A 23423-nucleotide genomic window follows, 5' to 3' on the forward strand; every position below is an offset into this window, starting at 1 on the left:
TCAAGATATTTAATCATGAAAATTGGCATTTGGGATCTCGTTTAAGAATAAAGAAACACGTATTTTTGGGCTTTTGGAAAATCTACTTAAGAGGGGGTAAACAGGAGTGACGAAAGGGGTGAATTCTTAAAATGGGTGTATCTACTGTATAATATATCTCAAAAGCGTAACATGTTACAGACGTGAAAGCTGCTGTTTGGAATTTCGTGTAAAAGTAAAGGAACATGCATAATTTGTTTTCTGAAAATCCACTTACGGGGAAGTGTTAAAGGGGATGAATTTTCAAAATGAGCATATCTGCAGTATACCTAAAATAATTAACATATTACGGACGTAAATAATTTTATTTTTAATCTCTTTTAAAAATAAAGTAACACATATTTTTTGTTTTCGGAAAAAAAGTTAAGGGGGGGATAACTGAAAGTCGGGTTGATTTTTTTACGGTACCGGTTTCTTCAAAACTCAGGATATTAAAGACGTGAAAATATGTACTTGGAATTTCCTTTAAAATATTAAGAAAAACGTTGTTTTACGAAAAATTCACGTAAGGGATTGTAAAAAGGACTGGAAGAGCGGTTTAATTATTTCTATAAGGATACTTATATCTCAAAAACTGAAGATGTTGTAGACATCAAAATTTGTATTTGAAATCTCCTCCAAAAATGAAGTTTAATTTTTTTACGATACTTATATCTGGAAAACGAAGGATGTTAGGACAAGAAAATTGGTATTTGGAATCTACTTTTCAAATAAAGACAGACGTATTTTGTGTCTGGCGAGGGGTTGGAATCAACTAAAAGGGGTATAAAAGGAGTTGAATTCGTTTTATGAGGATACAAATAAGAAGTGGATTTAAAACAATACATGGCTATGGGTGTTTCGACTGGGGGGTGAGGAATGATGATAAAAATATGTATTTATATTAAACCGTTTGAATTATGAAATTAAAATTTCAGATGATATCCTAGGTGTTCAATAACAGAAGGCCTGCAACAAATTTAACCGCTCGGAAAGTTAAATGGGTGATAAGATCCGAGAACAAATATATTCATTCCTTGCTCAGAAACGGTTTAACTTACGTAGACAAAATTCCAAATAGCGATATATATTTTAAATCATGTGCGTGACGTAAGAAATACTTTTTAACGTTCCACCCCTGAAGTGTTAAACTAGGTTAGCCCAGTAAACGAAAGTGTTCATCCCTCCAAAACTGTTTGACGTACACAGTTGTCATTTTAGGAGAAGGGTCTTCTTTTATGTCACAGGTGTAAAATATCGTATACTTCAAAATATTTCTCCCCTAAGGGGTTTAGATAGTGGGTTACTCTCAAAAACACAATATCCATTCTTCCGAAACAGTTTCCGCCACGAATTGTTTTTGAGGGGGTGGTCTCCTATATTCTAGATGCTAAATAATATTAAAAAACATTCACCCCTTAAAAGTCTATTCATTCCTCTATTACTGTTCGACGTACAAAATCAAAATTTCACAGGTTGGTCGCTTTTATATCCTAGACGTTAAATAAGATAGGGTTTTAAACAATCAAATTCTTCCGTATGGGGTTCAAATGAGTGTTAGATCAGAAAATAAATAATCATTCCCCCAAAACTGCTTGACGTACGAACTGAGGGCGTATCTTACAGGCTCAGCTGAAAGTGGATTCTTCAAAACGTAAAACTTTGAATAATAACTTTCAGTTTAAAACCGTTGCGAACACGGGTGCCTTGCTATTTCTTCTATACAGAACAGGGATAATTATTCGGGTGGCTTAGTGGTTCCCTATCTAGCACGAAGGTTCTTTCCCCTCTACAATTTGATATATATTGCTTCAGATCAGTTTACTATGATTTTTGTAGTTCCCAAACATGAGTGGGTGAGGAAGTCGCACGCACCCCTCTCCCCGCCATGTTATAATACCTTCCTGCCCACCTATTCTTCGAATGTTTCTAACGTCATACAACAAGGAGTGACGAATGGACCTTGTGCTATACTTCGAAATTCGACTAAGTCAGTCAGGTGTCTTGGGACCCTCAGGCCAACAGTCCAACATTAGTCCACAGACGGATATTATCTATCTGTATATATAAAGCAGAAAGTCTGTCTGTGTGTCTCTCTGTGCCTTATACAAATCCATACCGTTCCACTAATCTGAACCAAATTTGGTATACTTACCTTTTATAACCCTGCGGGTAACCCCATCTACAGGATATTTTAACATCCCTCTCCATTCCCTCGGTTTAGGCCAATATATAATATAGGCTAATATAGGCGAAATATTCAATTTATCATACAAGGACAAGACAAAGCTCATTTTAAGCCTCACGACGCGTAGGACGAAACTCGGCTAGGCCCTGCCGGCCCCGAAAAAAATGTTTAAAGGGCCTAAAACCAGCCGTTTTGGAGATATTAGCATCACACTGCCCCGCTCTAGGAACTGGATGAAGATATGACGAGCAGTAACCATGGCAACGTCAACTCAAGGATTCTACAGTAGAATACAGGGCTGGTGTTCGAAGTAGGCACGTGCGTAAATGTAGGCGAGGCCAAGGATGGATTCTGCTACACATATGACTGTCTCGAAACAAGCACTGTGGGGGTAAGCCACCCCTACGGGTTGTGGTCGGGAGGGGGTGGCACATATAAAAATAATCGAAAGTTGTGTCGAATCCATAGGTTTCTGGGTCACTGAGATGAACAGAGACATTCCGCATATCGTATAATTCCAAGTTCAATTCCCATCGGCATGGGGGTGAGAAGGGAAGAAAAAATTCCTAAATGGCACAGGCTATGGACTTATGTGTGTGCACCCCTCTGAGCTGGAGTGGAAAGGGGATTAAGTATAAAAATAATAGGAATTGAAATAGAATCCATAGTTTTTGGCGTCGCTGATATGAATATTGAAACTCCAGATGTCGTTTAAGCCTAAGTTCACCCGCATCGGCACGGGGTGAGAAGGGGTGAAGAAGAAAATATCCGAAAGCATAGCTTTGAAACAAACAAACAAACAAACAAACAAACAAACAAAATGACTGTGGGGGCAGAACTCCCCTAACTCCATGACTCTTTGGATGCCGTTTAACTCATACCTCAGGCCCAGTCGGAATGGAGGTTGAGAAGGCGTGGAAAATAGAATGTCCAAAATGACCGAGATTATGGATGTATGTGTTATATTCCAGAATAGCTCTCAAATAAAACTGGTGAACACTTGACCTACTATACTATCTGAAGAAAAATTACGTGGGTTAAGACACCCCTAACACCTCTGGTGGAGGGGATGTTAATAAAAAATAATCGAAAACGACGAATATTACTGTCGTATCCATAGATTTTAGGTTCGCTTTGATGAATACCGACACTTCGAATGCCCTTAAATTGAAGGTTAGCTCTCAACCAAACTCGGTACGGATATGAGTTACTACCTCGAAAAGGTACTGTAGGGATAAGCCACCCCTGGGAGAGGGAGTGACATGTAAAATAATCGGAAACAGCCGATATTAATGTCGAATCCATAGTTTCCGTGGTCACTGAGATGAATAGTGACCCTCCGAATGTCCTTTTAGTCCAAGTTCAGCACCCATCGGCAAGTTGATTCAGAAGGGGTGATAAAGAAAATATCCAAATTCACTGAGATTAATGTTGTTTACACAGTTTTCGGTGTCGCTCGGCTGATTGGCGACAGTCCCAGTGACAGCTGGAATCGTGTACATCATATCTACAATGCGACGCGTAAATACATTGCGTTATAACTTATTTTTATTATTGTTTGAAAGGCTCAGCTACTTCCCGGACAATCTGGGTTGCCTCAAGGAAATACTTCAAGGCAAACAAAATAATTTCAAGCTAAAACGTAAAATTATACACATAACAATATTTCAATTTAAAAATTAACAAAAGAATTCATAAACAATCAATCAACGTTACAATTCTTTTTTTGCTAGTTGCTTTACGTCGCACCGACACAGATAGGTCTTATGGCGACGATGGGACAGGAAAGGCCTAGGAGTCGTAAGGAAGCGGCCGTGGCCTTAATTAAGGTACAGCCCCAGCATTTGCCTGGTGTGAAAATGGGAAACCACGGAAAACCATCTTAAGGGTTGCCAACAGTGGGGTTCGAACCTACTATCTCCCGAATACTGGATACTGGCCGCACTTAAGCGACTGCAGCTATCGAGCTCGGTAACGTCACAATTAAGAAAACTTAAAGAAACACTTGAGATATGCAAGACAAATCCTAAAAGTAAAAGGTGTGAAAGAGAAAATTACTTTAAATTGTAGATGTACGTGTGTACAATATCTTCCAGAATAGCTCTCAACCAAACTTCGTACAAATACCAATTACTATCTTGAGAAGATACGGGAGGAGTAAAACACCTTCTAGCAAACCTGAGGCTGGGAATGAAGTACAAGAATAATCGAAAACGACTAATATTAGCGTCCAATCCATAGTTTCTGCGGTCGCTGAGTTATAATGGGGCACTCTGGATGCCAGTTCGGCTGCGTAGGCATGGCGAAAATTGGTGATGAAGAAAATGCCCAAACTTACCGATATTATTTTGATTAACGGGAAAGAAAATAATGTGTAAGACTTGAAATTAAACACAACAATAACTTCTAAACTACACAATAGTTCTTAATCAGTCAACGCCATAACGAAATCTACAACAATTATCTCCACACATAATTATGAAAATGAAAATCCACAGCCTGCTTCCAGTCATTCGACCGGGTCAAGAATGGAATGAATGAAGCCCCATCTAGCGGCGAGGATAGGAATTGCACCGGCTGCCGAAGCCTGTCGCACTCCTCTGGGGCAATGATTAATGAATTACAGATGAAATGAAATGATATTGGAAAGTATTTCTGGAAGAAAATATGACAGGGAAAACCGGAGTACCCGGAGAAAACCCTATCCGACCTCCTTCACACATAATTAACAGGTAATAAAATACCTAACGGAAACAATAACCGGGCAGCGCCGGGTAATATAGCTAGTATTGCATAAATTAATGAATTAAGAAACTAACTAGTTTATTACAAGAAGGTATAATAAGAGTAGAGAAGTAATTTTAATGTACATTAACTTACCAATCGTGTTGATGGCAATATCAAATAGCCTTCAGCATCACAGTGCGTACACTCTCACTATGGAGATGAATATAAACACTGTTTAAGATTCCTTAACGTCACATAATCCTCATCAACAGCAAATAAAGCCGAGGAATTTGCACGATAGTCAATCTTGCCTGTCATCTACGTTCACATCTTAGGAGCAACCGAAAATAAGTACTATCACCACTTAGTACAAAATACCGTGAAATTAACGAAAGGGTACTTGAAGTTTGCTAAAAAACCGTTTTGTTACTTATCTTAGTCATGCAAAGTGTGCCTTCAGGTAATTTTCTGTCATAGTCATCATCAGTACACGTTAAATAAAAATATGGAGTATAAACCTGGAACACTTTATATTTAATATCCCCATTTTCATTTTAGCTCAGCCAGCACAGTTCTGCTGTCCTAGTGTCATCTCCGAAAGGAAAATTCACCATCAGCAGTTTTTTCAATGTATCTTTGAAGTTTCATAGGGTTATGTCATCTACAGAATTAATAATTCTAAGGACCCACGAAGATAAATGTTTTTTGGATACCAGCTTCGTCCAAATTAAAGATAATGACTAGTTAGTTCAAAACTGACACTATGAAATTGCTTTCTAACTCATAGTTTCACTGCCACACCACTGTCACTTGATAATTACCATACAACGACCTGCCAGAGCCGGTTGGCAATATCTCACCGTTTATTGTTTCAAAGTTTAGTTTCGATAACTTAGTACAAGAGCGCAGAGTACGTACCTCACTGCAGTAGCAAAAGTTAGAGAGAACTGCCAAGCTCAGATCTCAGTTCATTCACCGCACGTTACTACCATATGCAGTGAGATAACATATCATCAACTTGTAAATATATTCAGTAATAATGAATACACGTCAGTAGTTCATCCGAGCTGTGTCATTAATATTAATATTTTTTCTGCTCTTGACTACGTCACCTCATTAACAGTATTTAGAGTGACTGACAGTTTAATTTATTTCATATTTTGGTAATAATGAAGTACGGTACAAGACCTCAGCCGTGTAGTTGGTTAGTCATAGATATCCTCCTGTAACAAGACAGTGGGTTCGATCTTAACGGAGGTCAGGAAACTGTAGGGTGTTTAAATAGAACAAATTTGCGTCGTCAACATTCAACACTTGAACTTCTGCGGAACATATTTTTTTGCTATGGGCTTTACGTCGCACCGACACAGATAGGTCTTATGGCGACGATGGGATAGGAAAGGCCTAGGAGTTGGAAGGAAGCGGCCGTGGCCTTAATTAAGGTACAGCCCCAGCATTTGCCTGGTGTGAAAATGGGAAACCACGGAAAACCATCTTCAGGGCTGCCGATAGTGGGATTCGAACCTACTATCTCCCGGATGCAAGCTCACAGCCGCGCGCCTCTACGCGCACGGCCAACTCGCCCGGTCGGGACAAAATTACCGTATCGACTGACACGAGGCTGTCGTATTTGAGCACCTACAAATACCACCGGACTGGGCCAGGATCGAACCTGCCAAGTCGGGATCAGAGGGCCAGCGCCTCAGTCGTCTGAGCCACTCAGCCCGACATTATTATTATTATTATTATTATTATTATTATTATTATTATTATTATTATTATTCTACCGCACGGTACACCCCTACGCCGCAGTTTTAAATCTTGCGACTATAAATCCTCCTCTACAGGAGAAACCCTGAACTTTAAAAACTGGATCAACTAATAAGTTGCTCAGAAGATGTCACTACCATAAATTTTGTGATTACGAAGTTGTCAATACTGTGTGGATTTCAACTTGTTCTATTTTCAATTGATCAAGAAGTGTGGACATTCTCTTATAGATGTCTCTAAAAAAAAAAAAAAAAAAAACCATGATCATGCACCCTGGTGCGAAGTGAAGGAACTTTTTTCGAAGAAATTTTGTATTCATAAGTTTTCGTATTACTAAATTTCGTTCTTTCATTTGTGGGTTGGCAATATTAATCTTTTCTTTCCGCCAGTTTTGAAGTTAGCCAATCAATTATTTCTGTAATTAATATTTGACCAATCGTGCCTTTCTTCTTCGATTTTGATGTGTAACTTTTAGCTAGCCAATAAAAGCCTGTGGGTGTGGCTGTTTGATTCGTGAAAGGTCTCGAATGATCCTCGAGGGTATAAAAACTGATGATTTTCTTGTCTCTGGGCCACATCATCAACATTTAATTTAGTGTATGGACGTGTAGCAGGAGGCGGGAAGCGCCTGTTTCTTCAGGCAGCAGTTCTTTAATAAGGTAATGGCCGCCTAACATCTTTATTTCTTGCTAGCTCAGCAGTTTAATCCGCGGGGAAGGTCCGAAACCTTTACTATGTAACCTGTCTTCAACCATGTAATTTGCCGTCGCTTTTGTAATACGTCATATATCTTTAACTGTAAATCGGGGATAGAGAGTGCTTTACCTTCTCGAGCTCCCCTTCATTTTTGATTTGAGGTGACTACGTTTTCGTAACCGATTTTCTACTCTTCCTTAATATGTTAAATTTATTCTGTATACGAGTCACCTCCATAGTTTGGGAATAGCGCCTGTTCCATCGGCCTTGGGCCTCTTAGGTTTTAAGAAGTTTCAGTCAGGAATGCAAGTATACGCCTCCATTCATTTCGTATTTTGGGCCATTTAATTAACGTATTCTTTTTCTGCTAAGGACCAGTAGATTGGGTACAAGATACCCCCGTTTCAGTGGTGTAATTTGTGCCTTGATGGCAAGTGCTTGTAAGGTATGGCATGCCTTTAATAAGCGTGGAGAACTGAGAGCGGGTCAGCTCTTTTATGTATTGGAGATGTGCCTCTAAGAGAGTTGACATTGCTAGGTGGGAGCAAGTGCTCCATGTAATTAGGGGATTTCTGCCCTTTGGTAATATTTGTTTGTGAGCTAAGAGCTCAGGAAATGTAAAACTTGGGGCTTGAAGCCCAGCTTGTTAAATTGTCCCTAAATCTTGGCTTTTCCTGGTCTTGTACCTGTGTGTCGGTTACTTGTTCATTTGTTGTTACTTGTAAAATTTTCATATTCTATGTGAAAATGGTTAAGTTTTGCTATTTTCGAAAATGTAACCTTTATTGAAATTTTAATTCATATCTCGGCTTTGTGGATAGACCCATTCCAGCCCGCACCTTCTTTCACCTCTGCATTCCACGGGTATCCCCGTAACAATTATTATTATAGAACCTGTGCTAATCCGAAGCATTCGTTATAAACAGGTCAGCTAACTCGTCTTGATATGCCTGTCGTAGTCATATGGTTTTGCCTGCCCTTTTCAATGGTTTTATGAATCTTATCTTGCTATTTATAAAAATGTATGTATGTATGTATGTATGTATGTATGTATGTATGTATGTATGTATGTTACCAGGAATGCCTAGGCCCTGGCACATATGTATTAAAAACTTTATTTCAGCATACAATTCCCTTCCGATATGTGAACAGCTGAGCGAAGGAACGTTCCAATAACTACCAGACTCCACGAGCAAGTCAGGCAAGGTCAAGTGACGTCACCTGCCGCTTGTAACTTGCCTCCCCTAGAGACGTTTCTCGAAGTTATTTTCCTTTTATGAACTTTTTAACGCCTTAACCGATTGCAACAGGAACAACGCTAAATTGTAGCTGACGTTATAAAAGTAAAACCCAGCAAATTTCAAGTCAATCTGTCAAGTAGTTCTTGAATTAATACAATTTAAAGTTTGAGAAGAATGTGCACTCTCAGTCACATGATTCATAGCGCCAACCCTCCTGGCGGGGATATATATGCCACTATGTCAAGGCCGGCAAGCAGTGTGTGTGTGTGTGTGTGTGAGAGTGTGTGTGTGTGTGTGTGTGTGTGTGTGTGTGTGTGTGTGTGTGTGTGTGTGTGACAGAGGGAGAGAGAGCAGTCTGACCCCCGTACAGTCTGTCAGTGCAGTCTCGTTCGCGAAGAAAAGTACACTCTGTCGCGTTTCGTGAATCCGTAATTATGGCCATAATCGATCGCCGGTGAACATATAAAAGACGTTGCACCGTACTTATTCTATCGTGCCGCGACTACGATAAAATTCAGGACATTTCGGAAGATCACACTTGTGAACTTAATGAGGTGAGAAGTCAAGTACTTGATAATCACAGACTAGCGCATGACATGTGAACTTTGTTAATTTCGCATAATAGTGAACTACTACGATATCTCAAACTGTCGTGTGTGATAAACAGAAACGATCAGTTACGATAACCCTAATTATTCTAGGATTCATTTCTTTTAAAACAGTACATCCTTGAACTGTGTCTCTTTATTTACTCAGTGTTCGTGCCATATCAGGACACGACTTTCTCCAGTAATAAACTTGGTGAATATTAAGAACTTTTTATTAGACAATTCATGCTAATATAATATAATCACGATCAGAAAATCAGCTTTATCTGTTTACGATATTGGTTCAGTGACTGTGATCAGAGACTGTGATAAAATTATTACACGTTGCATTTTCAAGTGTTTGAACTGTGTATTTATAGACGTTATCAGTGACGATTTTAAATAGTGACTTATGCAGCAAGGACTGTAATTATTCACTTAGCATCATAAAATTAGAATACGAGCTAAACTGTGTTTTACGACAGTGAATGATAATATCTGTGATTAATCGCGCCAATTGAACTTTCCGTGTTCAAATATCACCTCCCAGAGCAGCGGAAGTCATGGTGAAATACTTCAAGATCCAGTTACATCAGACATCATTTCATCTATGGTACCCACCGAGGGACATCAACGTGGTCTCTTCATGGAACATCGCCGAGTTCGAGTCTCCGTCCGCACTCCGCGGAATGTTCCAGACTCCCAATCAACATTTGTAAGGAAAATCTTATCTTCTAAGTGAGTAGTCACAAACTGACTGACTTTCTTTTCATTAATCCTGAGCAGTGATATTCTCAGTGCTACGTGTGAACAATATTTCAATATTATCAAGTTCATATTTAGTGATAGATTTATTTTTCAAATTTAATAACTAATTCATGTTCACATTACGTAGAAGAACTTTAGGGTTTTCAAGTGTTCTATGATCCTTAATTTCAATGCTAACGAACTGAGAAACATTCATCAAAAGTTAATTTTTTCAATTTTTCAATAATAAGTGTGTGTTCATTTTTTTGGATTTAATACTTAGAAAGACTCTAGGTTCAAGACAAATACTCAGTGTTTTTTATAAAAGTTAAAAAGACAATGGGATCAGTGATATTCATTTATGTTTTCTCGAACGGACTTCAAGAATATATCCGTTTAAATCTTTGATTTTGATGAAAGACTTGAGTCCTATATTAATATTGCAGGGTGAAGTATCTTTGAACATTATAAATAAATTGTTAACAAAATTATAACCATCTATTATTCGCCCTGCGGTTGTATCCTGCTCTGTATCGGCTCCAAAATCACCTTCCACTACCTGAGGTCCTTCTCATGCCCCATACCCACGAACTTTTCCTGGTACAGTATGTATGTATGTATGTATGTATGTATGTATGTATGTATGTATGTATGTATGTATGTATGTATGTATGTATGTAAATGACACATCTCCTCCTAAACCACTGGAGCAAGTTCAATCAAATTTTCAGCACTTATTATTTTCTATCCGGAGACGAGCACTGTGGGGGTAAGCCACCTCTAGCCCACTTAGGGGCGGGGGGCTAGGGGGTAAGTTAAAAATAATCTAAAATAGGGTCGAATCCATAGTTTTTGCGGTCGCTGAGGTGAATAGTGACACTCCCTATTTTAAAAAAGTCAAATTTCTGCTCCCATTTGGGTGGGGGGGGGGGCGAGGGGGGACTGATGATGGATGTGTGTGAGTTAATGACACATCTCCTCCTAAACCACTGGAGCAATTTCAATCAAATTTTGAACACATATTATTTGCTATCTGAAGACGAGCACTGTGGGGGTAAGCCACCACTATCCCCCTTAGGGGTGGGGGTTAAGGGGTTCAGGTAAATACATAATCGAAAATAGTGTCGAATCCGTAGTTTTTGGGGTCGCTCAGGTGAATAGTAACACTCCCGATTTTCAAAAAGTCAAGCCAGAGACGAGCCAAATTCTACGTTACCTCGCTATGTATGGGACGTCGGGGGGAACAGATTGCCCGCCATTCATTGTTAAATTCACCGGTAAGTAGTAACAGCGCGAGCAGGCGTTCAGTTTCATTGCTGTAGACATAATTTAACAGTTAAGATTTAAAAATGAATAAAGTTTAAGATTAAAGTAAATACAGCCGAAAAAGTTTATAGCGACATCGCTTTTAACGACGTATTGGATATAACGGCGAAATTTAACGGTCGCGCCTAAATCCTATATAAACACTGTATTTAAAAATCGCTTAGTGCGACATCGCTTATTACGACATGTATAAAACGACATATTTTGAATGCATTTTCGGATAAATGTATCGGCCATGACATCCGACGTTGATTTTTTTTGTTTCGTGATTGTGGATTGCTGACAACAATGTGACGCTGGTTATGTGATCGAATCGTATTAATGAAATTTCATTGGAATTTTTGTCCCACATGGAGGGTGATAATTGCTTTCACGCAAATCAACAGTAAAATTAGCGATAAATTAATAAATACCATTATTACTAGAAAAATATAGGTACGTAACTACCGCGACAATTTTGCTGTAGACACGACTCTCTTCTGTGGCATTTCGTTTCATCGTACCATCTTTTATTTTCTTCTTGAGGTCTTGGGCTATCACCGATGAATGGAAATACGGTGTCAGTGAATTCACAATATCTTTGCCTATCATGACTAGCCCGGGCAGTTCAGACGGAAAAATGGAGGTGAAAAGAATACTGTAAATAACACTAAAGTGTTTTTTGTTAAACGAAAGATAGCATGATCCCTGGACCAATAATTATATTAAATAATGAGTTATGAGCACAAGTCAACAACACGCCCCTACCAAATAACATCAAGAAAAGCAAACTAGTTCAAAGAAGATGAGTGAGCAAAGACTTCACACACAAAAGTATTACGTGAACAAACGACACACTGAAGGGCTGTGACTAATTAGAATTCATAGTCGTAATGTGAAAAGTATGTATGTATATATTTCTCTAGTACTACTGGTATTTATTCATTTTAATTTTAATTTGCTTAAACGAAATTATTATCTTCCATTTAGGACAAAAATTATAATGAAATTTCATGGATACGACTCGTTCTCGTACCCAAGCCAAACAATTAACTTTGAAGGAGAGCGAGCAAATAACATTGTGCTGACATTTACAGCATTATATCTATAAGGAAGTGTTTGATTTTTATAAAACGTTTGACTGACATGCTTTATGATGTCGTTCAGATTTGTTTATCATTAAAACTTCGGCTCTCAGAGAATTTAATTTTATGTTGCATTCTGCTCCGAGTCATATGAACGTAACTCCATGGAATGACATCCAAACGCACAGCTTTTTATTAAATGAATACACTTGTGGAACATTTAAAAGTAACTAAAAGATAATTAAATGTAACTAACAATGAAATGAAATGGCGTATTACTTTTAGTGCCGGGATTTGACCGCGGGTTTCGGCTCGCTAGATGCAGGTCTTTTGATTTGACGCCCGTGATGAGGATGAAACGATGATGAAGACGACACATACACCCACTCCCCGTGCCAGGGGATTCAACCAATTATGGTTAAAATTCTCGACCCTACCGGGAATCGAACCCGGGACCCCTGTTACCAAAGGCCAGTTCGATAACCATTTAGCCATGGAGCCGGACTAACTAACAATAATAAAAATTCAAAATGTCAAAAGGCGTACAATTACTACAGATATACATCTGGATGGTTTCTTGTTCCAGATAAATACAAAAAGGGAACATTGCCATCATTAAGGAAACACCGAAAAGTCATTATGCTCACCATTATTCACACAATATTATTGATATCAACTTAATCCTACTTATCATCTGCCTAAATCGTTGAGAATCAGGATAATCTGGCTCATTATCCCCCTGAGGGTGCTGTACTCTGCTATCCACGGCATGACTGTCATGAGATCACTATACTTAGCGCTGATGATACGCTTCCTCTCAGTACGTAAGATGGGTAGTTGATTAGGGAGCACATTAGGTCTTCTTTTGTATCAACTCAGGTCTACTATCGTAAACTCTTTGCTGAAATCAGTTTGTACTATTATTTCCCCAGTTAATTTTTCTTAACTTGCAGCTAGACCACTGAAGAAATATGGTATGCATTGCATATATGATTTTCGTTTTAATTTGAATACCTGTGTTTTTATTTTTTAGGTGGATATAAGGAATCAACAAAATCAGACACCGCCTCGTAGTTCAGAAGCGTGGGGAGTTCTTTAGTATTGGTCCGGGATCGTTGGGGTCAAGCGCCTATAAATTGGATAAAAATGGTTCGAAATATATAGTTCAAAAAATTGGGGAACGTGTTTTGTAACGTCTGGTATGTGAACGTAAATTTTGTAGATGGGTTTCCAATGGTCGTACAGCATACCTTGAGATCTTAGCTACTCAGGGCATGCCAAATGGAAGTTTACTCCATCTGTAGGCGTAACCATGCATTAAACAGTCAGGTGACCCCTCAAAACAAAGTGAATAGCGGTGCGCCCGTGTGCCGTTCTGATGTACACAGACTACTCTGGTTATTTGAGTACGTTGCACGTACACCAGCACATCCCATGAAACACCTTAACGAGGTACAAGTCGCAAGGGCCGTCACTTTGATCCAGGAATGAGGGACTTTTCGTCGTGTTGCTGTGGATCTCAATGTCGCTCCGTCAGTTACTCAACGCTTGTGAAATCGCTACAGTGAGGCAGGCCAATTCACAAGGAGGGTTAGACAAGGTCGTGGACGCATGACAACCCCACAGGATTACAGACATCTGACCTTCTGTGCGTTCCGGCCTCGTTCAGCAACTTCCAGAGAACTGCAACACAACCTCAGGAGGGTCACTGGAGTCACGGTTTCGGAACAGACAGTAAGGAAGAGGTTAAGAGAAGTGTCTTTACGACCCAGACGTCCTGTTCGAATGCAGCAATATCGCGCAGCTCGCCTTCTGTTTGCCCGTACCCACGTCAGCTGGCAACTTCGCCAATGGAGACCTGTGTTGTTCACAGACGAGTCCAGATTTCCCTTGACACAGGGTGATGAACATTGACGTGTATGGAGAAGCCGTGGTGAGCAGTACATGCCATCTGTGGTCCACGAAGGCGACTGATTCGGTCAAGGTTCTGTGATGGTGTGGCATTAGTATTGATGACCGTACGTATATTGTCGTCGTCGGTGGTAATCTTACCACTGCAGGGTACATCGAGCAGATACTGCTTACAGCATGAGTCGGTTGCTGCATACGGTGTTGCCCCTGAATTCGTACTCATGCACGACAATGCCAGAACTCATGTAGCACGCATCACCGGAGCTGTCCCATAGTGGACATTTAAGTGATGGTATGGCCAGCAGGAGTCCTGACCTTAATCCCATCAAGTATGTGTGGTATAGACTTGACAGAAGTGTTCATGGGCGTCCTGTTCCACCACAGACTCTCCAAGACCTCGAACAGGCTCTCATTGAAGAATGGGACCTGATACCGCAACGTGACCTCCGTCGACTGATACGGAGCAAGCCACGCAGGTGCCAAGCTGTGATAAATGCTCGTGGAGGACATACACCATACTGAAGCTCTCCAACTGTGATAAAAGTCCACCCTGGAGGACTGTTATCACTTTGTTTTCTCCCCTATTTGGACATTTCCATTTGTGTTCTGAAAATGAACGCGAATCCATCGATGTTCTTTTCTATACTTCAACGGTAAATAATAATGGTTTAGTTGGTAATATACCTGGGAGTGAGGTAATGTTTTGTGGAGCATGGCATACGTTCAAATATATGCTCCCTTAATTTTTTAAAATGTGTAGTTATCAAATTCCGTTATTAAATTATTGCATCACACAATGATGTACAGTAGAATCTACCGGCTGAAATTTGTTACTTAAAAGGACAGGCCATTATTTCCAAGGGTGGGGGATGGGGGCATTAACACATTTCCAGATCAGCTTTCCTGCTATATTTCCTTTCATTATCTACCTAGATGACGATGATGATACGCAAACCCCCCCCCCCCCTCCATTTTCGTTGCATTTCTTACTTGCTTCTTTAAATGCAGCACTTCGTTGCTCTGAAAACGTTGACTACTTTATGGCCAGAATGGATAGATATTTAGCCTTTAGTTCAGAGATTTTGACCACAAAGTTAATTTTCCTCTTCTGTGTTTTATTATCAAGAGGTTCAGTTCTTAAAACGGCTACAAATAATACAATGATCACGTCGTATTCCGAAAATGATAAATCAGGCAGTTCATTAAAATGGTAATGTTAATCCGGTTGGACGATAGCCCGAACAACTATATATATTTTGAGATAACCCCGTGTCATTAAACTGTAGAAACAGCTCTAAAACTCAACCTGGCTAATTATTCGAATAGCACACACAATGGAATAATTTGTCAGTTACTTAAAACTCGTGCCTCCAAATGTTTTTAAGAAAATCAAGTTTTGTACTCACCATTAAAGTGTATAACCACGTTATTCCTCTTCTTCCGGCCAATTATGAATATCTTGCAGTGCTCTTGTTAGAACAATGAAACACTTGTACGAAGTGACAAACTTTGTAATGTTCAGTTTATTTCCTCACACAATTAGTTTCATGGCAGTGGTAAAAAGCACTGGCTAGGCAAATGTTCTGTCTACTTTAAATGAGAAGAAACAAACTCTGTACTGATTCAGCAGCATAACGAATATGAAGGCATAGTTTTGTAATATGATTTCCAGCACACACATTCATTAAATCAAAACATATATATCACTTGACAAATATTATCCATGATTTTATATATATATATAGTCGTAAACCACGCTTAAACGTGACAAAAAATGTTTAATTTTTTTTACATAATATGTCCTTAAACATGAGAATCGGGTAAGAGAAGTTGCAATCTTCTAGAAGCTTCTCTAGAAAATCGCGTGAGAACGTTTTTAATACACTTTTGTTTGTCCTCTGCCAGTCTTTCACGGTGCAAAGACAGCATTCACAGCCCACTAAGTCGATCGTTTTGTCATTGTTGATCTTTCACCCTACCAAGCCTGCTGAAACTCCACTCCGCTGTGCACGTTATCGCGGGCAGGGAAATACAAATTTCTAAAACAACACCTACGCCTTGGTAAAATTCCTTACTTTCTTCTAAAAGCTCCAGGAAATTCATATCTTGTTTACAGTCCTTGGTTTGCCACACGTCATTCCACAATTCTGCGTCCACCATTAACCTGTCTATTTTGTAGATATTAGAAATAACTTGAAATATAAAAGATATTCCTTTCTTAATGTTTTCATAACACAAGGATGGAGAGAATACAGCAAAACGTGTTTCTAGAGACTGTATCACTGAGTCCATGTGGGGAATGTAGATTGAAACTCTGTAATAGTCCTCAGCCCCAGTTTCACTGTGGTTCGCCCTGTGACGCTGCTTGGGAGCGAGGCGACGGAGAGTTATTTCAAATCCAATATTAGATGCTGTGTCCCCGGAATCTATCATTATTCTTTAAAAGGGGGTAACTGCGTCTGATCTTTGCTTTTAAAAATGTCCAGAAGCAACAAGATATGTTCTGTACCTCTGAAGAGCTTCCACTTGAATGGTGTTTGTTATGGACTCTAAAATGCCACTGTATTTTGCCATTTTACGTGCATTGCAACAATAAAGTCCGAGTTCTATTCTAAACAGTGATAGTTATGTTTACGTTGTCGAGTCTTGGAATTGAAACTTCAGCAGTTAGAAATATTTTCGACAGCCTTCAAGATACAGGATTTTTTTTAAAAGGCGCTGACGCTTTTGTACTTCAAGGACCATCCTTTTCACAGAAAATAGGTAAGTTGCAGATCTGCTTCCTTCGGAGTGGACTTTTACGAAAAAAGTGAATTATTTCCTTGATGGTACTTGCCGCATTATTCACAACAGAGTGTTCACTGAGGTCGTTTATTACTAGGTTAAGTTTATGACTAGCACAGTGATGGAAAATAGCCTTTTGGTAACTATCTTGTATTCATTTTGCAACTCCACCTTCACGTCCTGCCATAGTAGCACAATCGTCGTTCCTTAACCACATAGTTTGGTTAAATCCAGACCAGAGCTTGTTTAAAAATTCAAAATTCATTTTGTGACTGAGTTGACATTCATTTCTTCCAAAGACTGAAACCCAAAGAATTCTTCACACACTTCCAAATCATCACTAGATGTATTCTTGACGAACCGAATTCCAATAGTCAGCTGCTCCGTTCCAGATATGTCAGCTGTCTAGTCAGCAATAACAAAGAAAGCATTGCATGAATTTTCTTCTGTAACCAATATATCACGTAATTCCTGTCCAAAAAATCTAAACTTTTCGTTTTGAATTCGATGTGAAGTGTACTTGGCCTTTTTTTCGGAATTTAAGAGGTGTTCTTGTAGTAGAGCATCTCCCGTCTCCACACGGAATTCCAATAAAGCATGAAATATTTTCGCTGTCTGACGTTTTCCCTCGAAGTGAGGTATCATGGGTGCCACAGAAAATGATAGTTGCCAAAATTGGTTCCAGCTTCTTTCTATTTTGTTCAGTTCGACGGTGGAGACTACTATTGATTTGATCAGCTAACGTAAGTTGCCTTCTTTCATAGATATATCTACAAAGTTTTTCGACTTTTCTGATAATTCTCTATGCCTATTTAATTGTATATGGTCTTTGGCGGTGGCATTGAAGTCCTTACAATTTGTGAAAAGTTTCTTAATTAATGATCCTTGAAGACCTCTTTTAATGCTTGGCTTAAACAGAACATACGTTCGTCATAAAGCGTACTTCAGTTCACGAGAATAGCATTACCACATACTGTAGAATAATCCTTCAACCACTGCTGTCTGAAAGCGCTGCTGGTTCCAGCTCGCAAATTACCTTTAAAATCGTAGGTTACTTGAAGAACCAATGGTATTAACAATAATTCGTACTTGAAAGTGTCACATATATCTTCCTGCGTTAATAACATGCCAATGTGTTTTCTGTCACTTTAATCTTTTAGAAACACTTCGCTAACAACCCCCCCCCCATTCGTGGAATTGCGCTTTATCACAGCATTGTTCTATAATTTGTGAAGATTCCAGTTCGCGAACACTGCACTCATTGTTCTGTTCAACACTGTCACTTGACGCACTTACTTCCACAGAAATTCCAGCCCATTCACTTAATTTACTAAGTGTATCCTTCTTGAAAAACCGTCTTATATCCATTCCTAATGCATAAAAGTCGCTAAATCGTTTGATTTCATTTATTAACTTATATATGTATTAGTCGAGGCACCTGAGCTAAAGCTCACTGTGCTGCAGTTTGTTCTAATATTATCACGGCTACAGAGTATTTATAAAGTAAATTAATACACTCCAGTAATATAAGTTTGTTACATCAAATTACTTAATAATAACTTTGGTTACATATCATACATATCATACATAAGTTACGTTAGTATCATAAAATATTAATATGTCCTATAAATATAACCATATGTATATATTTTGTTTTATATAATTGAATTGTTTCATAATGATACAATGTAAGAGTAAACAAGCGGACAAACAAACTACTAAATTTACAAGAAGGAAAATGTAACAGTCAGTTTCCAAATTTATTAATAATGTTAATAAAGTGATTTGCTTTACGTCCCACTAGCTACTTTTACGGTCTTCGCAAACGCCGTGGTGCCGGATTTTAGTCCCGCAGGAGTTCTTTTACGTGCCAGTAAATCTACCGACACGGGGCTGTCGTATTTGAAGGATCGAACCTGCCAAGTTGGGGTTAGAAGGCCAGCGCCTTAACCGTCTGAGCCACTCAGCCCGGCTCCAAATTTATTAAATCTACATTTTTCTACTTAAGATAATTCTTTAACTTTTCTTGAACATTTGTATTGAAGAGGCGTTATTTATATCTTCCGGCAGTTTATTGTAGAGGACTAACAGAATAATGCCATATTGAATTAGTTCCATATTTATTTGAACGGATAACAGTGCAGTGAATATTATTAACATTTCTTGTGTTATAATTGTGAATTACTGAATTTGTTTTACATGATGTATTGGAGTGTGCCAAATTACGAATAATTTTATATATCATAACATCATAACCAATGAAGATTTCGGTCGTAGGCTATCGAGTGAGAGAACATGTACAATTGTTCAGTAGGAGTTAGAGGCAATTTAAAAGGTATTTCCAATGGACTTTTATGTAGTGTAATAACTTTAGTGAATAATTCTTTAGTACAACATGCCCATATGGATCATATAATTAATATGGCTTTCAATTAGCGCTTGGAAAACACTTTTCAATAAATCATGAGAAACTTTGTATTTCACTCTATATAAAATGCCAATAGCTGGTATTAGTTGCCCAAAAACGTTAAATGTAAATCTAAATAGTAATTATTTTTAGTTTTATGAAATAAAATATAAATGGTTTTTGTCAGATTGACTGTAAATCGATTTTTACAGAACCATGTTTCAATTAAATTTGAATCATGCTGAAATTTTGTTCAAGTTCTTGAATGTTATCACCGGTATAGAATATATTGGTGGCATCTGCAAAAAGTGATATTCTACCACTGAGATGTAAGTTGACAATGTCATTAGTAAAAATAAGAAAAGTAATGGTCCTAACACTGACGCCTGTGGGACTCAGAATGAGATATTTTGGTAATTACTGTTGGTAATCCTACAACTCATAAATTGTTCCCTATCTGTAAGATAGTCTATAAACTAGTGTAGCGCAACACTCCTTACGCTAGCTGCTTCCAATTTATTGATTAAAATACCACAATAACTGTATCAAAACTTTTTGGTATCTATAAATATGCCCGATGCTAGTTGATCTAAATTTAAAGCTTCCCTGTAAATTCGTGACAATATCTTCAACATTATTGTAAGTCCTTGAATTTGGTAAAAATCCGTTTTGATATTTATAAAATAAATTATTATATAGAAATTCCAATAATATCTTTAATGATATGCTCCAAAATTTTTAGCAGAATAGGAATGATAGAGGTAGTCCTATAATTATTAAGTTTAGTTTTGTCCCGTCCTTTACAGATAGGTAAGACCTTAGTTGTATTAGGTCTTTTAGGGACTTTACCCTCTTGTATGGATTTATTAATTTAGTTAATGAGGATTTAAGTGAGATGCCAATTTCTTAATTGTGTTGTTGATAATACCATAGCTGTCTTCACTACGACTGTTTTTTTTAATTTTTAATTTTCCTATTATATTAGCAACCTCATTTTCATTGGTTGGAGTTAAAAACAAAGAATAACTAGATCCAATCCCTAAATTAGGAGGATCATTACATTGGCTATTGCTGGCCGTATCTTTCGCTATACTAGTAAAATATTCATTGAATGTTGTAGAAATTTCTTTTGTCCGACTCGTTGGCTGAATGGTCAGCGTACTGGCCTTCGGTTCAGAGGGTCCCGGGTTCGATTCCCGGCCGGGTCGGGGATTTTAATCGCTTCTGATTAATTCTTCTGGCTCGGGGACTGGGTGTACATGTCCGTCCCAACACTCTCCTCATCATATTCAGACAACACACTACACTACCAACCACCACAGAAACACGCAATAGTGCTTACATCCCTCCATAGAGGGTTGGCGTCAGGAAGGGCATCCGGCCGTAAAAACAGGGCCAAATCCACATGTGCGACGCAGTTCGCACCCGCGACCCCACAGGTGTGGGAAAAAGCGGCAGGAAAAGAAGAAGAAAGAAGTTGTAGAAATTTCTTTTGGATTTGTAACTATTTTATCATGTATTTTTAAATGAATATCCTTGCTTTTGTCAGTATTTCCTGTTAATATCTCATTTATAACTTTCCACTGATTAGCCTACTTGTGTTAATTCCTTAAATCATTAATAAAGTACGAGTTCTCTAATTATCTTTTAACTTTGGTAACTCTATTACACACCAATGTGTAATCTGTCTTCAATTGTTGTGGTACATAATCACATCCCATTTTTAATCTAACTTGTTGCCTCTTAATTTTACTGTACAATTTATTTTTCTGGTGAATGAGATCTAAAAGTTAAGGAGTTATCCATGGGCAAAAACGTCTTGCTCATTTAATATTTTTTCTGCCTATTGTTTTGATTTGTAGCCTCTGTACTGGCTTTTATTACATACTCAACAATATTGTTAACTATGGTATCACAACAATCGTCTTCCTTAATCGTCAATGGATTCTTGGACATATACTCATCCACTTTATTAATATTAGTTTTCTTAAATCTTACGAGATTTCTAGTTATATTAGCCTTGGGTGATATCCTTAAGTCAAAAACAAACATGTTATGGTCACTAAAGTCATGGAAGATGTTATATAAATTACATTTACGAGGTTTATTTATATATGCATGGTCTATGAGAGATTTACTGTTATTGGTGATTCTAGTGGGAAAACTGTATTGCAAGCATTCTGATTAAAGCTATCACAGAGGTTTTTTTAGATCTTTACTAAGTGGTGTCTGCTCTAATTTATCAATATTAAAAACACCCATAGTAATACATAGATGTTTGCTATGTTTATTCCAGACATCTTCTAATAAAGTTATGAACATGAGGATTATAACATGCTACAACTTTGCGACCAAGTACCGGTACTTCAAGCCACAGTGCCGCCGAAATTAACCAATGATGGTTAAAATTATTGAGCCTGTCGGGAATCGAACCGTGGACTCCTCTGACCAAAGGCCAGCAGGCTAACCATTTAGCCATGGAGCCGGACCGTTTCGCGGTAATTGGTGGCTAAACGGTACGTCGTATCACAAAACAGATATCACAATCGCGGCTCAGTTTGGAGAAATCTACAACTTCTGTACTATGACTTTTTGACGTACGTCGATCACTTGTACGTTAGAAGGAGGTGCATATCTCGATTATAATCAAATCTCCACAACTCGATTGTGACTGGCATTAGGAAAAGGGGCCTGTCTTTATAATGAAAAATCCTCCTTTTCCATCGTGAATGGCAATAGGCAAGTGAGACTGCCGTTATAGTAGAAACTCCCGAACTCCATTATGAATGGCAGAAGGAAACGTGGTCTCCCATTATCACCGAAGTCCCCAACGCACACCTTACGTAGGAAACAACGCCTGGGTTCCTCCCAGTGGTGTTTCTCGGATAGCTCTAAGATAAATGCAATTTAATATAATCACTGTGTGTACAGTCATTTAGGTATAAATCTGTATACAAGGTAGAATACCGTAGCGAAGCACAGGTATATTTCCTAGTCTATAGTAATTTTATAAAGGGGAAAAATGTGTATATTTGTTTGTAATGGATAGACTCAAAAACTACTGAACCGATTTTAAAAATGACCTCACCTATAGAAAGCTACATTGCCAGTGAGTAACAAGGGCTGTATTTTATTTTCAAAACATTTCGAGGGAGGGGGTGACGGGGAGAGATATAAAAATATAAAAATAATAGGCTATTATAGGCGAAATCGAATTTGTCGCACAAGGGCGAGACGAAGCTCATTTTAGGCCTCTTGACGCAAAGAACAGAACTCGGTAAGCCCTAAGGGCCCGAAAAATATGTTTTAAGGCCCTAAAACCAACCGTTATGGAGATATTGGAACCACACTACCCCTGGTCTAGGAATCAGATAGAGAAATGAACTACCGTAACCATGGCAACGTCAGCTCCAAGATTCTAGAGGAACGAGATTATCGACAATATATCACAAAAACCTAACATGTTACAGACATGAAAACTGGTATTTGGAATCTCCTTTAAAAATAAAAACACAAATTTTGTTTTCAGAAATTCCACTTAAGGCTTGATGGGAGGGGGGTGAGGGGAGTTGAAAAGAAGTGAGGAAGGATTTGAATTATTTATATGAGGATACATATATCTCAGAAACTGGAGATGTTACAGACGTTACAATTGGTACTTGGAATCTTCCTTAAAAATAAATTAACACCCTTTTTTGGAAAATCTACTTAAGAGGGTGAAATAATAAAAAAGCATGTGAATTTTTAAAATGAGTATCTTATTCTTCTACCGCTTTTCCCACACATGTGGGGTCGCGGTGTGAACTGTGTAGCGAATGTGGATTTGACCCTGTTTTACGGCTGGATGCCCTTCCTGACGCCAAACCTATCTGTAGGCATGTAATTACTATTACGTGTTCCTGTTGTGGTTGGTAAAGTATGTGTTGAGTGAATATGAAGAGGAGAGTGTTGGGACAA

Source organism: Anabrus simplex, chromosome 3, assembly GCF_040414725.1.
Source record: "Anabrus simplex isolate iqAnaSimp1 chromosome 3, ASM4041472v1, whole genome shotgun sequence".
In the NCBI taxonomy this organism is placed as follows: Eukaryota; Metazoa; Arthropoda; class Insecta; order Orthoptera; family Tettigoniidae; genus Anabrus; species Anabrus simplex.